General features: G+C 34.1%; 1 protein-coding gene across 1 annotated transcript in view; it reads left to right on the top strand.

Annotated features, from left to right (window-relative positions):
• The first annotated feature begins 625 nt into the window (after positions 1-625).
• LOC118195113 (synaptotagmin 1-like) overlaps positions 626-15,939 on the top strand; it is a 122,457-nt gene continuing 107,143 nt past the window's right edge. Inside the window, exon 1 of the mRNA XM_035366362.2 lies at positions 626-783. The gene's annotated coding sequence lies outside the window, so the exon portion shown is untranslated. The remainder of the gene's footprint in view (positions 784-15,939) is intronic.

The following is a 15,939-nucleotide window of genomic DNA, read 5'->3' as shown; positions in this document are numbered from 1 at the left end:
TTTCTTTCTAACTTCTCCTGCATTTTTACAGTTGAGCTAAGAAAAATTGAACTGCCTTCTTCCCCCTCATTATTTACAGTGAAAATTGCTATATTAAAAGAGCTTCTGAATTTTAATCATACATTTATTCTGTAATTGGGAAGAAACTTATTTCGGTTACACATGGCAATAACCACTTTGTCCTACGCTTCCAGAGACTATGAGCAATATCAGCATTATAAATATTTTTTTTCAAAAATGTGTTCAAGTTTTCTACTGACTTCCGAAATAAAATACGAAAGAAATAAAAATCTTCTAACAATACTAGATGGGACCCTATGACGGAGAGAAAGGTACTTCCAAATTGCGTTCCAAATGTGGAAAAAAACGTAAACTTCGCAATTTCGGCGTGAGGCAAATTAAATTATTCATTGTTATTTCCGAACCGCTATGCAGAAACCATTTCCGATCGCAAATGTTCTCACAAGCAAGGTGGCGCTCACGACAGCGGAACAGGTCGTTTCGATTGCTATGGAAACATGGTCTTTTCCATCCCCTTCAACATGCCCAGCCCTACCGCCAGCTGTTAGCCACGCGCGTTCTGCCCAACCCCGCCCACTGTGATCGATCTAAAACAAAAGGAACGCCATTTTTGAGTTTGGGTGGGATTCAAATCTTCAGTCGCCATACTACACATTCGCCGTCGGACACTTTCACCATGCGCGCGGACAAACGCACACGACTGCATATTGTCAGCAACTTCTGATAAGAGAAATTTTTCCCCAAGCCAAAAAGGAAGCTCAGGTTAGATGTTTTATTGTGTACTTTTAATTTAAGGATAGTCCGTTGACTTGTTCAACATCAGCTGTTACTATCTAGAAATTTGTCATTTTCTGCATGTATCCCGACTGACAAGGCATTTTTATAAGAAAAACTCATTTATTTGCTACGAAATGGGGCCCACGTTTTAAAAAGAACGGCGATACATTGCATTGAAACATCTAAAAGTACACAACAAAGATACAGCATGCAACATGTGCTACATGGTATTGCGTCATTCCTAAGTATGTAACAGGTACTCCTCGAATCATACCGCGACCCTGAAACATGTCAGTACAATCTGTGCTATTTGTGTTATGTAAAACAAATTATATAAATGAAATTTTGCTTTAAACTATAAAAATAGCATCACATAATTTGCTTATTATAAGCGTCTGTCATGGTATGTTAAAGCAGATGCTAGAAGAAGGCCTTCAGTAAAACAGGCCACATCGTGTTGATTCATTTAAAATGACATTAGTCAATTAAAAGAATCTTCATTTGACTTCCTTTTTAATGGTTCTCTGTGGAATTTAGTGCCCTTTAGCTGGGTTTTTCCATGGATAATTCCACTTTATTAAGAAATGGAATGTAATAATCTGAGTTTTTAATAAATGACGAAACTAATTTATCTGCCTCGAGAAGGCCATACCGGGCTACTCATATGCCCAAGATTTGAGGAATATATTGATTTAACTAGAAGGCAGTTAAAACTAAATTTTGTTTATGAATTCATTAATCATAGATACGATAAGAAATTCATATTTATTATTTTTGCGATGGTTTTGGCTTCACCATTTTTCGAGTACTTTTAGTTATGATATACTTACAATCGAGAAATTGAAAGTTTTTATTATGTTGAAGAATATTTTTCTACACGTATCTATTTTTATTAATAATGTGTCGTACTTTCCAACATTTTCTTTTGTAATTTAACTCAAAAGATAAAGGCATTTCTTATTCCTTTATCATTTCTTTAAGAGAATAAATAAATAAAATGATACCTTTGTGATTCGAACCTGCTCGAAAATTTAAGTTTCATTATAATTTTATTTTTTCTTCCTTTCTTTCTTTTAATAATTTAATTTCATCTGCGCATAAAGAGCAAAATATAGTGCATTAATTTGGTTAATTATTTTACGTTCACAAAAGTATTGCCAATTATATTCACGATTGTATACATTTAAAGTGAAGGCATTAAAAATAAAAAAAAAAAGAATGATTTGGTAACTAAAAAAAATATATTAGACATCGCTTTTATTTAAGAAATTCGTTTCTTGTTTCAAACAAAATTGCATCACGGAAATGAAAAAGAAAGTGCCTGAACTCCAAACCATTAGTTGGACTATAGAGTGATACTGAATGTGGTTAGAAATGGCTACCGGCTGTGAACCGTCAAATTGTCCATTTTTCTCTTTAAAGTTATCCGTCTATTCCACAATCTTTATAAACATCAACTTAGAGCGCAGCCTATTTATTGCATTTATCTAAGTTCTGAAATTCTTGAAATTAAAATAATTTCTTGCACCACACTTCCGAACATCCTTTAACTTAGATTAGCTTCTCGTTAACACTATTGCATTTTACGAAGATTGAAAAAACAATTTTGGTCGAAATATTATATTAAATAAGGTCGAAATATTATATTAAATAAGGTGAAAAGCTTTTATTAAGTACTCGTTTTATTTTAAAATAAAGTTTGAAGTTAATCTCGAGTTGCCATGAGCTAGTGATCATGCGGCAATATAAAAGAAAATGGCAACTCTTCACCAGAAGTGAAATACAGGTGAACCAATAGCCTCAGAAGAAATGTGTTAAATACCTTAGTGGTCAAAACTTAAGCAATTTTTTTTTTTTTTTTATTTTGGCCGTAATTCTGCTCAAAATGTACTGGGAGACAAGGAATTCATGCTATAGATGCACAAAGTAGTAGTTAAAATATGAGGAAAGTGCAGTGTAAAAAATAGGACGCATAGAGTACAGGACGAATAGAAAAAGGCTTTATTGAAAGAATTGTGCTGGTACAAAACACTGTCTAACCTGGAGGGAAAACAAGACAACGAGCCTGAGTGAGGGATATAACTCTCCTAACTGCAATGGTTGCGCTGCACTGTCTGACGGTACTCAACACCAGATTATCTGACAGTACTTTGGGGTGAGAATTCCCATTCTTTAAGGAGCATCTGTTTCAGTTGTCTGGTGTTTTCTGGAGGATAAGAGGGTGCCGTCAGGCGTCTTCCTAAAGTATTCCACGCATGTTCAATAGGATTTAAATCAAGCGGGCACGCTGACCGATCCATTCTGGAGATATCTTCACTTTCCATTAGTTCCTCAACAGCATGAGTCCCATGTGGTCATGAATTGTCACCCATAAAAACAAAATCGGGACCATTGGCACCCAGGAAAAGACGCACGTGAGGAAGGATAACTTCATCACAGTAACGGCCTCCTGTAAGTGCACCTAAAATGTGAAACTCCGTCCGTCCGTTCATCATAATGTCTCTCCATACAATAACGTTGTTCCATACCATAACGTTGTTCCTGATGTTAGTGGGATGAAAGCGTGTCCCTACCTCTCTTCATATCAAATTTCGCCGACAGTCGCTTCTCAGATTGAAACGACTCCCTCATCGATAAATAAGGCAGGGCTTCATTGATGAGGTATCTAGTTTTTGTGGTTTCTACACCATTGTAAAGAATTCAGAAGCTTGTGAAACAACACCTTTATCACTTTCAAACTCATGGGCGACAGACGTCAAAAACCGCCCCTCCTCAAGTTTACCAATCATTTTATCATGTGGTAAAGACATTATCTTATAGTCATATTGCACGTACAGTCATACTTTCACTTCTTAGAAGAATACCTGAAAATGCGCCTTCCTTTATTCTTTTAAACGCCTTGCATTGCGCTTGCTGACTCCTCGCCTTTTGCGTGTCCTGTCGTACCTCCTGACGTGATGATGACGATATTTACAAAATCTATCAACTTTATATTGAGTTGACGTTTCATTCTACCGATCACAAAAATCCCTTTCCAACAATTTCATGGTTATATGATGAAAAAAGAATTTGCTGCTTAAGTTTCACACACAAGTGAAGTTATGTATGGCCCCCCTCTTATGGCAGTATTGAATTTTGTAAAAATTTTTATAAATAAATGATTTGTGTATTGATTGTTCCTCTGACTGGTATCGAAATGATTACTGAGTGAGGAAATTATGACGATGACCCTTCGTATTTTTTACCCTGGTGCCAGAAACTTGGGATTAACTAGCTTTTAGCTTCAGTCTGGATTGGAGTAAAAAATAAATGAATAAATATATGGTAGTCTGTGGATTGTATAAGTTAAAAATGAAAGGTTTGTCTATAATAAAGGGACATTAAAATAAGTGCTTAATTTATTTCCGAAAGTTTTTTCAAGTCTGTCGATCTCCTTGAGAAAAGAAAGTATTTTAATGTATTTTAATCAATGATTAGCCAGAATTTTCATTCCCAAGAGAGGACGACAGCGCCAATCCTCTTTGTGTGTTAAGTAGCGAAGTTTTATCAAATGGAAGTAAGAAAACTTCGTTACTGTTGCATAAAATTTGAAACTGACCTACCCGAACTTATAAACAAAAACTGATGAATATTTTCAGCGGCTGAATCTTCTTTTAACGAATGTCTAAATCTCCTAATGTAAAATCTTATCTACTATTATAACCTGATACAAACAATGAAAATGAGACTAAAGCGTCTTCTCGCTTAAAGTGGTAAAAATCGTACAATTGCTGAAAATTTGAAGCTGCTCAATGTCTCTTTGGAGAATATATTCGAAAAATTAACAGTTTTCTCTATCCAGATAGTTTAGATAGCAGTTTCTTCCAGATCAAAGACATGACTGATGATGTTCGAATAAGCAGCAATCAAGACTAAAAAATAATTAATTTTTTTGCATATGTTGATGAGAGCACCAGTATATTGGACCTTCCAAGATCGAGTCTTGAATTTTGTTTTAAATTTAGTGCGTGCTAAGTTATACAACAACACCTTAAAATTAATTCTAAATTTAATATTTTATTAGGGTACAACACTATTTCTATTTAATAAATGGGGTAGATCTTAGCAATAGTCAATAAATTTACCAATTCTCTCTTCTTTCCCTTTCACTTTTAGAAAACCTAATACTCAAATTTTGTTTCATGATAATTTATTATCGTATATTCATTGCAGTATATTAATTAAAATAATAGAATTGTTAGATATATTGCAGGAATAATGTAAGAGGATGAAAGAGGGTGTCACAGTTTTGAAAGTAGACGTTACTCTATATAACAAAATCTTTTTAAGAGGCACGCAAGAGAGAAAAATTGGGGAATCGCTGGCTTAAACAGTATATCATATCCTAAAACGGCAAAAGTTACAAATTGTATTTTCTTACTACTAGCAATCAAACTTACTACTGACAAGTTCCTTATATTTTTTAGTAATAAATAGTTTTTTTTTTTTTTTACAAATGTTCTTCGTGTTTAATTTTGCATTAACTTTTTAATAGATTTAAATATATGTTAAGTAAATGTTGCTTAAGTTTAATTCCTAATTCATCTTCCTAAACAAATGCTTGCGTTAACTTGCAGTCTGTCTTGAAATCATATTGTGTTCTTGGTTAGTATTTTTACGGTGCTAGACTATTCGTCCAATGCATGTAAATTATCACCTTCAATTGAATTAGTGAGCCCCAAAACTAACCATACCCCCTTTTTTCGCTTGTTTATTTATTTTTGTTGTTGCAAATTAGCCATTTCCAATGTAAAATGGATCACCTAATTAAAAAAAACTCTACAGCAATATTTTCAGGCGGATGTTCATGGAATCTTAATAAGTTAAACTTTCTGGAATAAGAGAAGAAAAAGAAAAGGCCACTCATATGGTTTTTATTATTGAAAAATTCGAGGAACACTTGAGAGGTCTCCTTTCCCAGTTTAAAATAAACGTCCCCCCTCCCGCGCCAGACGTGTTAATATTAGTAAACAACAGACAATCATGTATGAGAAATTTTACGTAAAAGAAAACCATCTGTCTGATGCATTCTGTGCAAAAACGGAATTCAGAACTCTCTATTATTTGCTCTTGTTGCATTTTAAGCCTACCTTTAAGCGATTTTCGGACTGTCGTAAAACTCAGTGATATGCTTTTGAAGCACTTCAAAAACAGATGTGATTTGACATTCAGAATGAGGTTATGCAAACACGTGGTTGCTCAGTTTCATCGATGAAAGCGGATATTGGAGGGGGGGAAGAAAACTGAGAAGCTTTTAAATACGCTGTTATTCAGTTCAGAACCTTTTCAAAAAGCCAATGGAAAACGTGAGAATCTCTTAATTCAGCGTGCGGTTACTAATTTATCAAAGTATATAATTATATTATTATTGTATCCAAACTAACGTGACAGAGCCGTTATTGAAATTAATGAGAGAAATTTCGTTGCATGAATATTTTATTAAGCGTTTCATATTCACGTTAATATCCAGATTACGCTATTCAGCCATCAGATTAAGACAACTTATCTAAGATAATTGCTAAATTATGAGACGAAAATAATTGGATTATTCTCACTCATCATAAATCAGCTGCTTGCTTGTTCATCAAATGTGAGACAAAATGGCTATTGAGCTTTATATTCAAGTTAATCTGAGTGAGCTGTTGGCTGTCTCACTTTTTAAAGAAAGTGAATTCATTTAACTGAAAGAAAAACTGATTTTAAATTTATAATTTAGATTCCAATCACATAGAACTAGAAGTTCTAATTAGGTATAATGATAATAATTCTACACGTGCTTCGAGACGCGCAGTGTCTGACAGACCCCATTTTAGGTAAGGGGTGGGTCGTTAATTATAGTTCCTCAAGAGGGTTAATGTACGCTAATCATGCTACCAACCCGGGTACCCAATCTGAGGTGACAGACTTTAATGTTTCTCTACAAACACTGCTACCTCCTGGGCGTGCGGGTCACCACTCCCGGCTCTCAGGTTTCGCAGTGGCGGGGAACTTGCACGCCTGGAGATCTGACTGGTCGTCAGAATGCTCCTATTAATACTACGCGGACTGCCTCGTTCTAAGGAACAGGACTTACTCCAACCCACCCGACTGGGCCAATGAAGTTTTGTCTCAAGGTATCTCTCACCCGAGCACGTGAAACTGACAGGTTCGGGATTTTATACCAACGTGGTTGAGACTGCCTAAATATGGATACTAGCCAGTACTACAAAGAGTTTTCTGCGTCGACCCTCGGGGTGGGGTAATTATGTATAAGTTCAACATTACTAATTCTAAACTAATGTTAATGCAAAAGCAGTATGGAATTTTACTAACGAATTTAATTTAGACAGCTAAGTTTGAATCTCTTTTTGAAGCAAATTAGGAAGCAAAATCTTCCTTTCTGTTTGTTAATCAAAATAGCAGCAACTAATTAAACAAAAGGATTGAACTTAAAAGCTAACTCAACACACTTTTCGTAAGTAAGTTCGTAAGTACGTTCTGTGTATAAGATAAAACTTCACTAATAAGAAGTTTATATTATAAAGTATTTCTCCCGCCTTCTTAGCGTGCCTTCGTGGTGTGGTGGTCCGCACGCTGGGCGCGTATTCCAGAGGTCCGTGGTTCGATTCCCGGTGAAGGCTTTGCTCATATTTTATTTCTCCTGCTTCCAAAATACTTAATGCCTCTACAATAGGACCATAGGAATGAATTCAGTTACTTCACTTATCAGTACTCTGTAGAGTTACTAGGTTTTGGGAGTAGCAGTGAGAGGTGTAAAATGCGCAATGCCCTCGCCGAGGCTCGAACCCTGAACCTCTCGAATATGCGTCGATTGTGCTACCGTTACACCACGAAGGCATGCAGAAATGGGGGAGAAAATACCTTATAACTCTATAAAATTTTGATTTGCAGAGTTTAAATCAGTCTTATTTTCAATTAAAAAATTTTAAAATCGCGAAGCTAACAGGAAAATAACTTGCGCATATTCTGATTTCGCTGCGGCTCTGTGGTCAGGCTTTTAATATACGACCCCCTACTTAGAGCAGAAATTAGTGTATAAAGTTCCAAATCGCTACGAACATTAGAATCGATCAACTGTTTATTTTGGGATTTTAACTGCGTCTCACAAACAAGCGGCATATCGCACTGTACATTAAAATTCACCTTTCGATTGCTGATGTACTAATTCTATAAATTTATCTATATAAAGCGACAGTATCACAATTAACTAAAGTTATTCCATTAGATGTGTTCAGAGAGAAAACGAGTCATTTAGAGGGTCTATAAGGAATTTTTCTCTTTCGTTAGGGCATGATTTCGTGGTGCAAATGGAAGCATGTCCGGCTGGCAAAAGTAAAGTATGGAGTTCGTGGCAAGGAGAAAATGATTTTCCCTGTCGTTGGCAAGAGCCTTAAGCACCATACAGGTGACAGTATGCCTTTGCTGAATTCCACCCACCCCCCAATTTTGATGGAGAGCACCCCGGTGGGGATGGGTCCGAGGATCTCCCGCCACTCTTTTTCTACCACCAAGTTCTCGAGAGTACTTTTGGCTTCCGCATATTTAGATTGCGCCATGCCTCACAGATACTGTACATTTACAAACATCCATATCTTCTCCGGGATTCGAACCCGGGCCCTTCGGTACGGCAGTCAGAGTCTCTAACCACTATCCTGGTTGGGAGGCTGAAACGTGAATAAATACAACTTTAAAGTAAATAGTAAGCTCAAAGTTTGATAAAATGAGGAGGGAGACATTTGAGGACAACTTGTCCTTTTTTGACGATACCTAAAATATTTTATCAAGAACTGCTTTTGAACAGATTAATAATGTATGAGCTTTGAAAGTCAAAGTCAAGAGTTCTGCTTCTCATAATTTTTATTCAAATGCTTAACCTAATCCTCCTTGAATCTGAATTTGAGCAAGATATAATCTGATACCCTTTCACATTCTTCTTCTCTTGCTTACAGGATACAACGTTTCTTGACAAAGTGAACGACCCTGCTTGTGACTCGAAAGTTACATTACTGCTCTGTAATATCTGAGTCTTAAATGGAACTCTAATTCAAAATTCAACACGTCCTTTCTGAGGACGAGCAAGTCTGTGCTTCGGTCCAGAAGCCCTGTAGCTGCAGAAGGCCTGTAACCAACTTAAGGGCAGGGGGTCCTTTAAAATGAACTGCATAGAAATTCAAGCGTATAAATTTTACTTTCTATTAAAATATTATTTAAATATCTGGGATATAAAATTTTTATACAAAATAAAAATGGAGAGAAAGCTTTAGGCTTATGAAGAATACCTGTATAATATACTCGTAGAAAGGAATCTCTCATATTTTATCATCCGTTAAGAGAAGGCTATAACAGCCTAGAGTAGCTCTGCGCTTTTCACTGAGAAATGAAACTTAACAACCATGTGTTCTAAGTTCCAAGACCATATGCTACGAATAACATAATGGAGATTTTTTTATAGTGAGTCTGCGAATTCCTTAGGACAATGCTTAGTATCCTACTCATCATGATTCATGCAAACCTAGCTCTTCTTATACTTTCTCAGTGTGTGTATGGTATTTCCGAAAACAAAATCTATACTTTTATTGAAATGTGTCAGTAGTAAAATTTTCTTGAAACTGCTTCATTTATGTTCAGTTAAAACTGCTTCATACTGTTTATCTGGATGAAACCATAATTGAGAAATAATATAGATTCCCTCAAACTTAAGATTACAGCAATAAAAATTTCTTCTCGATTTTCTGCCGTACAAGATGACAAGAGTTTTTTTTTTTATTTTTAATTCTTTATCTTGCATGTTTTCTATGTTTTCCTCAAATTCCTTCAGGCCTTTCATTAGTCCTAGCATATTTATCATATTCTTCTTTATTGGCATTGAAGTTTATAAATACTTGCGTGATTTCGGTATTACAAACTAGAAACCTGAAGTATTAGTGTGTAAATTTTCACATGATTATTTCTACATGAATATTAAAATAAAATGTAGATAGAAATTATAAGATTATATCAACAGAAGATAGTGACGCTGCAAAAACTACAAGGCAAAAGCGAACTTCAGACAGCAAGATAATTTCTGTAGATGCTATGACGAAATAATGTATATGTTACCGTGAAAGACCGAAATTGGAGAATGTCGACGTTCACCGCAGAATGTCAACATTCACCAAATACGACGGTGAAAGACCGAATATTGCATTACATTCTTGAACATTCGGACCATCACCGGTGTATGTCGACAATCACAGATATGCTCTGGTGTAGGTCGAAAACAGAGGAGTATATGTACACGCTGTCATTGCAAAAGGAAGTGTTCCACAAATAAATGCAGTGGTAAAAGCAAGGGCCTCTTGTGCAATTCAAAGTGCTATAATAGTTTAAGTTGTTGCAATAAATAAGATTTGGATCACATAATTTAGTAAGTTTTTAGCTTCTATTATTTTCCTTTCTCATTTTGAGTGTACTGTGTGTTTTAAGTTCTTCTATTCTTAAGTTCTTATTTTAAGTTTCAAGTGCTTTTTTTTCGCGACTGAATTACGGAGAAGAAAATATAATATTGTTATATGTTCAACATTCACCATTAGTACATGGTGAATGTCGACATTTACCGGTGTAAGTCAGAAATAAGAGTATTTGGAAAATGTTTCGGACATACACCAAGCGACTAGGTGAATGTTGGCATTCACCAATGAAAGTCAACATTCTCCAGATTTCGGTGTTTCACCGTAACATATACACAAGATTACAGCCTAACTAAAAAAACCGTTATTAAGCCAATCTATAGCTAACAATGCAAGAATAAAATTATTATGCTATTTAAATATTTGACATTACAACCATTTAATCTCATTCTAATCTCTTGACTATCATCCCCAAAGTAAGTCAAAGTATTTAATACGTTAACTTACAGCAAACTCCTGATTACTCTAGGAGCCCGAATGTAACTTATATCTTCCTCTTTGAAATCAGTTCAAGGCAGTTTAGTCTTATCCTATACAGAATGCCATGAGCTTAAGTAAGCCAGAGATTTTCAAAGCACGAGTGCTTTGAAAATCTTCACGACGCACATAGAAGGAGAAGAGGATTTGAAATAATATCTTTCAAGATTTGCTTCCAAGAGCTTCCAAGTTGCATTTGCTTATAAGATTTACTTCCAAGAATGTAACATCGCTCATATATGATTGAAAGTTGTTATGAGAGAATAATCGTTTACATTTTTAGATATTCAAAAAGAGAAATATAAAAAATGTATATTCTGGGAAAACAAACACTTATACTCAAATATACTACTTAACTTGTAGAGACATTAGGTATTTTTTTTAAAGCAGGGGAGATGAAAAATGAGCAATGCCCTCACCGGGACTCGAATACGCGTCGAGCGTGCTGACCACTATACAACGAAGGCGGGAGAAATACCTTATAACCTTACATAAATTTTACGTAGCTTTAGTCACTACCCAGTCCAAGAAGTACTACAATTATAAACAGCTGTAGAGCTGGTAATAATTTAACAACAAAAACATAACAATGGTCATAAATAATAGCGTTCCAACACAGCGAGCGTCAAACTTCACTGCCATTTTGCTGTCCACTTAAATTTAGCAAACATATAAGTTAAATTTAATTAATTTCTGGCCAACTTCATGCATTGTTTTTGTTAGTATAAAAGGCTCTTTCGTTCTTATATATGTTACGTTTTTATTTTAATAAAATACGAAAGTTTATATTTATTATTTTTTCTTACTATTTTCATATCCCTGTTTATGTTTATTTTGTTTTTGAATTTTTTAATTCCTTTTGCAACTTTTGTATGAAATTATTTTAATCATGCGAAACAGCGAATGTGCCGGGGAATGGTCTTCTTGTGTAAGAACCTTTAAATCTTTAAATGAGTTTTATTCTTGATTAAAACTATGCTATTTTTGTGACTATCATATTTTGGTTTCTTTATTTTTCGACATGATTTGTTGTGTTACGACTTATCTCACTTTTCGACAGTAGCAGCAGAATAATCCCACGAACTACATCGTAGCAAAGAGCGCAAGATTGCGCCTGTCGTTGGCAACAGCCTTGAGCATCATACAGATGACAGTACGACTTTTCTCACTTCCGCCCCCACTGAGGTGATGGACAGCACCCTGGGGGATGTGTGCGAACGTCTTGCAGGCCTCTTCTCCTACCACCGACTTCTCAAGAGGACTTCCGGCTTGCCGCATATTTAGAGTAACCCCATTACGCACAGACACTGTACATTTACAAACATACATGCCTTCTCCAAGATTTCGACATGATTTGGTTTTTATGACTAGTTCTTGCATGATAAGACAATGAAACACATTCGCTTCTATTTATTATTGCGATTTAATCGAAAATTGATTTGTTCCTTTTATTAAGTCAATTAATTTCCGATTAATTTTAATAAGTATTTCAATTTGTACATCTGTCTACTGTATTTTTATAAAAGGTGGCTCACAATTTAATTTTGTCCAAATGTTACTTTTAATGAATTATTTCCTTTCAATAGATAATTCTTGAATTTTAATGTATCTCTTCATAAAAATTAACATTTATTAATTTTACTTATCTATTTTATTGATATTTACTGTTTTTATTAATTTTCACAATGTCTTTTCCTAGAGGATAATCCAAAAACTGGTTTTTATTAATATATATATATATATATATATAATTGAAAAAGAAAATGTAAAGCGAACTGGTAATTAGACGAAAGACCTATCTGGTCTCAAATATATATATATAATAACACATTTAGAACACACATACACATTAGACATTACATTCACATTAGATAGTGTATATATATATAACAACACATTTAGAACTAATATTTCACAAAGATCAAAAATTGAAATTCATAATTAATAAATTTCAAATAATTGCAACAAAGAAGTGCTCGAAGTATATATATATATAATGTTGTATGATCTTAATATATATATATGTGTGTGTGTGTGTGTGTGTGTGTGATAATTTCGAAGCACAGTCGCGAAGGCTGGAACTCTTAACAGCTTTCGGTAACAGTTATGGCTGAGCAGACAGTAATGGTTGAAGGTAAAAACTATGATGACGCAGTTAACACACTTGAGCTTGAAGAATTTTCAGTCTTTATTTCCACGCATATAAAATCATCTCAGTAGATATTTATTCAATCATAACGACATTCGATACCTTTCTATGATTCAATCTTAATGAAATATGATAAATTTCTATGTACATTGGCTTTAAAAAGGAATGACGAAGGCAGTTAAGCAAAAGTAAAGCGACGCGATGTTGACAGAGCAGCAGTTGGGGATGGGAAGAATGACGCAATTAACTCACCAGGGTACTTTTACTAAATTTGAGATAGTAAAGCCAGTCTGAGATTGATTAATTTGACGCTGTTACATAACATAGAAGATTCTCCAGTTTGGGAGAATAGATGAATTCAGGGGGAGATCACCAAATCTAGATGTAGCCAATTATTTTTAATGCAGCTATCGTATTTTATTGTAGCTTATGTATATACATATATTATTTGAGTATTTTGATTTGTTATATATGTGTAACAGAATAGAAATTTTATGTTTATTCTTGTCGATTATGATTCGTTTTTTGTTCGTATAACAAAATGTGTTTGAGAAAAGTCAGAATGTTTAGGGAAAAAGAAATCTAATGGTATTTTTATGTCAGAAAAAATATGATTTCGAGATATTTATAAGGATTTAGTGTCTTCTAAGTAAATTGTAATAAACAGCCAACAAATAATAATAATGTTAATAATAATAATAATTACTTACAATTTTAGATCCATAGGAAAATATAGCAGTTAAATCTATCTAATCTATGTAATCCACTTAAATTTTAATTATTAAAAAAATACGCTGCATATATGACAAAGGCAAGCATCAAAAATAAGCCTTACAAAAATAATTTAAGAAGTTTTACTTAAACAATTATTTCATAACATCAAGCAAAATGTAGAAAATTCCCCAGTTCCTTACTTAGCATTCAATCTTTAGCTGGCGTGAAACTACACTACAGCGTAAAGCTTTTGCCTTTTTATGTATTGTGTTCCCGCTTCCTGACGGTCGCCCCCTCAGATGAGTGGGTCTTAGTGATGAGTGGGCACAATTTGATAAAATGCGAATTACTGTTTAATCGGTAATTGTCAGGCAGTTAAAAAAGAGTTAGTAAAAAAAGTACATTTCAGTCCTCCCCCTAAAAAGGGAGGGGGACTCGTTGTTGAGTGAAGTGCAAAAGGTTATTTTACTCAACAATGTAATGTATGGAGTTAGGGACATCTTTTGACACTGAGCTTTATTGTAATATACGTGTAGTTTATTACAGTAACGCGCAGTTGCTATAATATATACGTACTTTTGCGTCATTATTGTAATATACGTACATTAACGGTGCAAATACTTATAAAAATAATCCATTAGTTATATTATAAATATATTGACTAAAATATATTGAGTCCATTACAGACATTATTTAAAATAAAATAAAATATTAAAACGTACTTATATTACTCTCAAATCGGTAAATTTGTTAAACAATATAGTACTCTTTTAATTTTGAAGGTAAATTTAAGGTCTTACATCACATCGAATAGCAAAGCCTCTTTAGAACTGGGTTGATAAGTGGTATGAATAATAAATGAACGATCGTATATCTCATAAAAAGCAACACTTTCCAGGCCCACGTCATATAAATGACAAGTGCCTTGTCAGAATAACGTATTGGGACTCTAAAAAGGAAAAGATTAAGTTATAGATGTTTCTACATAATAACCATTCTTTCACATAATAACCAACATAATTCTACAAAAACATAAAATTGCCCATTTTATTATATACATCAATATAATCTGTGCAAGCACATATTCTTCATATCCATTCCAAGTGCGCATCCTATTCTTCTACCATCAGAAAAAATGTAGCCAGGTAACAAAATAACCCTTACATGAAAAAGGTGCAATCAATCAATCAATCCTTTAACCACCTGTTCCGAAACTTTACTTTCATTCCCGATATATTTGCACGAAAATGGGATTAAAAACAACAAATTTGTTTCAAATGCCACTGTACGTATTCCAAAGTGGAGGACAGAGATCGAGAAAAATGAAATAGTTATCAGTAATCGTAATAATAAATAGATTATTATAAAGTTATCTCTGGCGTATTTTATTTGTCTATTTATTTATTTATCTTTGCTTAAATACTACTTAATACTGAATATAATTTCCTACCTACATAGGGATAGTCACAGTAATAAATTGTCCACTTGGTCTCAATAGGATTCGGGATTTTGAATAGCATTTTTACTTCATCCTGTTACGAAAAGAAACAATTAAAATGTGAGAAAAAGTTTTATTTTTGAATTCTAATGTAGGACTGTAAAAATACTTATCCAACAGTAATAATCGAAAATTCGTAACTTCAAATTAAATTGAAATCTTCTACGCATTACTTATTGAATGCCCAATTAGAATATCCTTTAAACCTTGCAGAATATGTGGTTTCTGTAAATGCTAACTCTCCCTTGTAAGCCATGAAAGAGCAGGAAACTTAACGAGCCCCCTCATTGTACAGTGAATGCTTGATTTACTAACTTAATGTGTTCTTGAAGACGTCACCCGAAATATTCGTAAAGCGAAAACGTTTGCCCGCAGGACTTAATGTAAAATGAATTAATACTTTACCATATCCCAAATTTCTGCTTAAAAAAGAGTACTTTAAATATAAGTTCGTAATGCAAAACTGATGGTATAACTGATTAAATCTAACATTATTATTATTATTATTATTTAAAATGGAAAATACCACTCGCCTCTACTTCAGAATCGTTGGGCCTTTTCTCCATTAAAACTTTGTTCAGTGTGATTTGTTTCTGTCTGCGTTTTAAAATGTTCCTAAATCAAAACATACTATTGTCATTGCAAATATTTCTGCTACTTCTTGCTACTGGTTTGTCAAGGTGATAATGTTTTATGAACCTTTACACCTTAATAACTAGGAACATCCTTCCTTCCGTTTCCTTCTTCTGACGTTTCATCCATTACACTGAGTACCACTGGTTGAGTATCACTACATTGAGTATCACATGGAGTAT

This window comes from Stegodyphus dumicola, chromosome X1 (assembly GCF_044657685.1).
Source record: "Stegodyphus dumicola isolate Sdum_Otavi_A_Nest chromosome X1, ASM4465768v1".
NCBI classification, from domain to species: Eukaryota; Metazoa; Arthropoda; class Arachnida; order Araneae; family Eresidae; genus Stegodyphus; species Stegodyphus dumicola.
The sequence above is the reverse complement of the archived record's forward strand: the minus strand, read 5'-3'. Positions and strand labels throughout refer to the sequence as shown.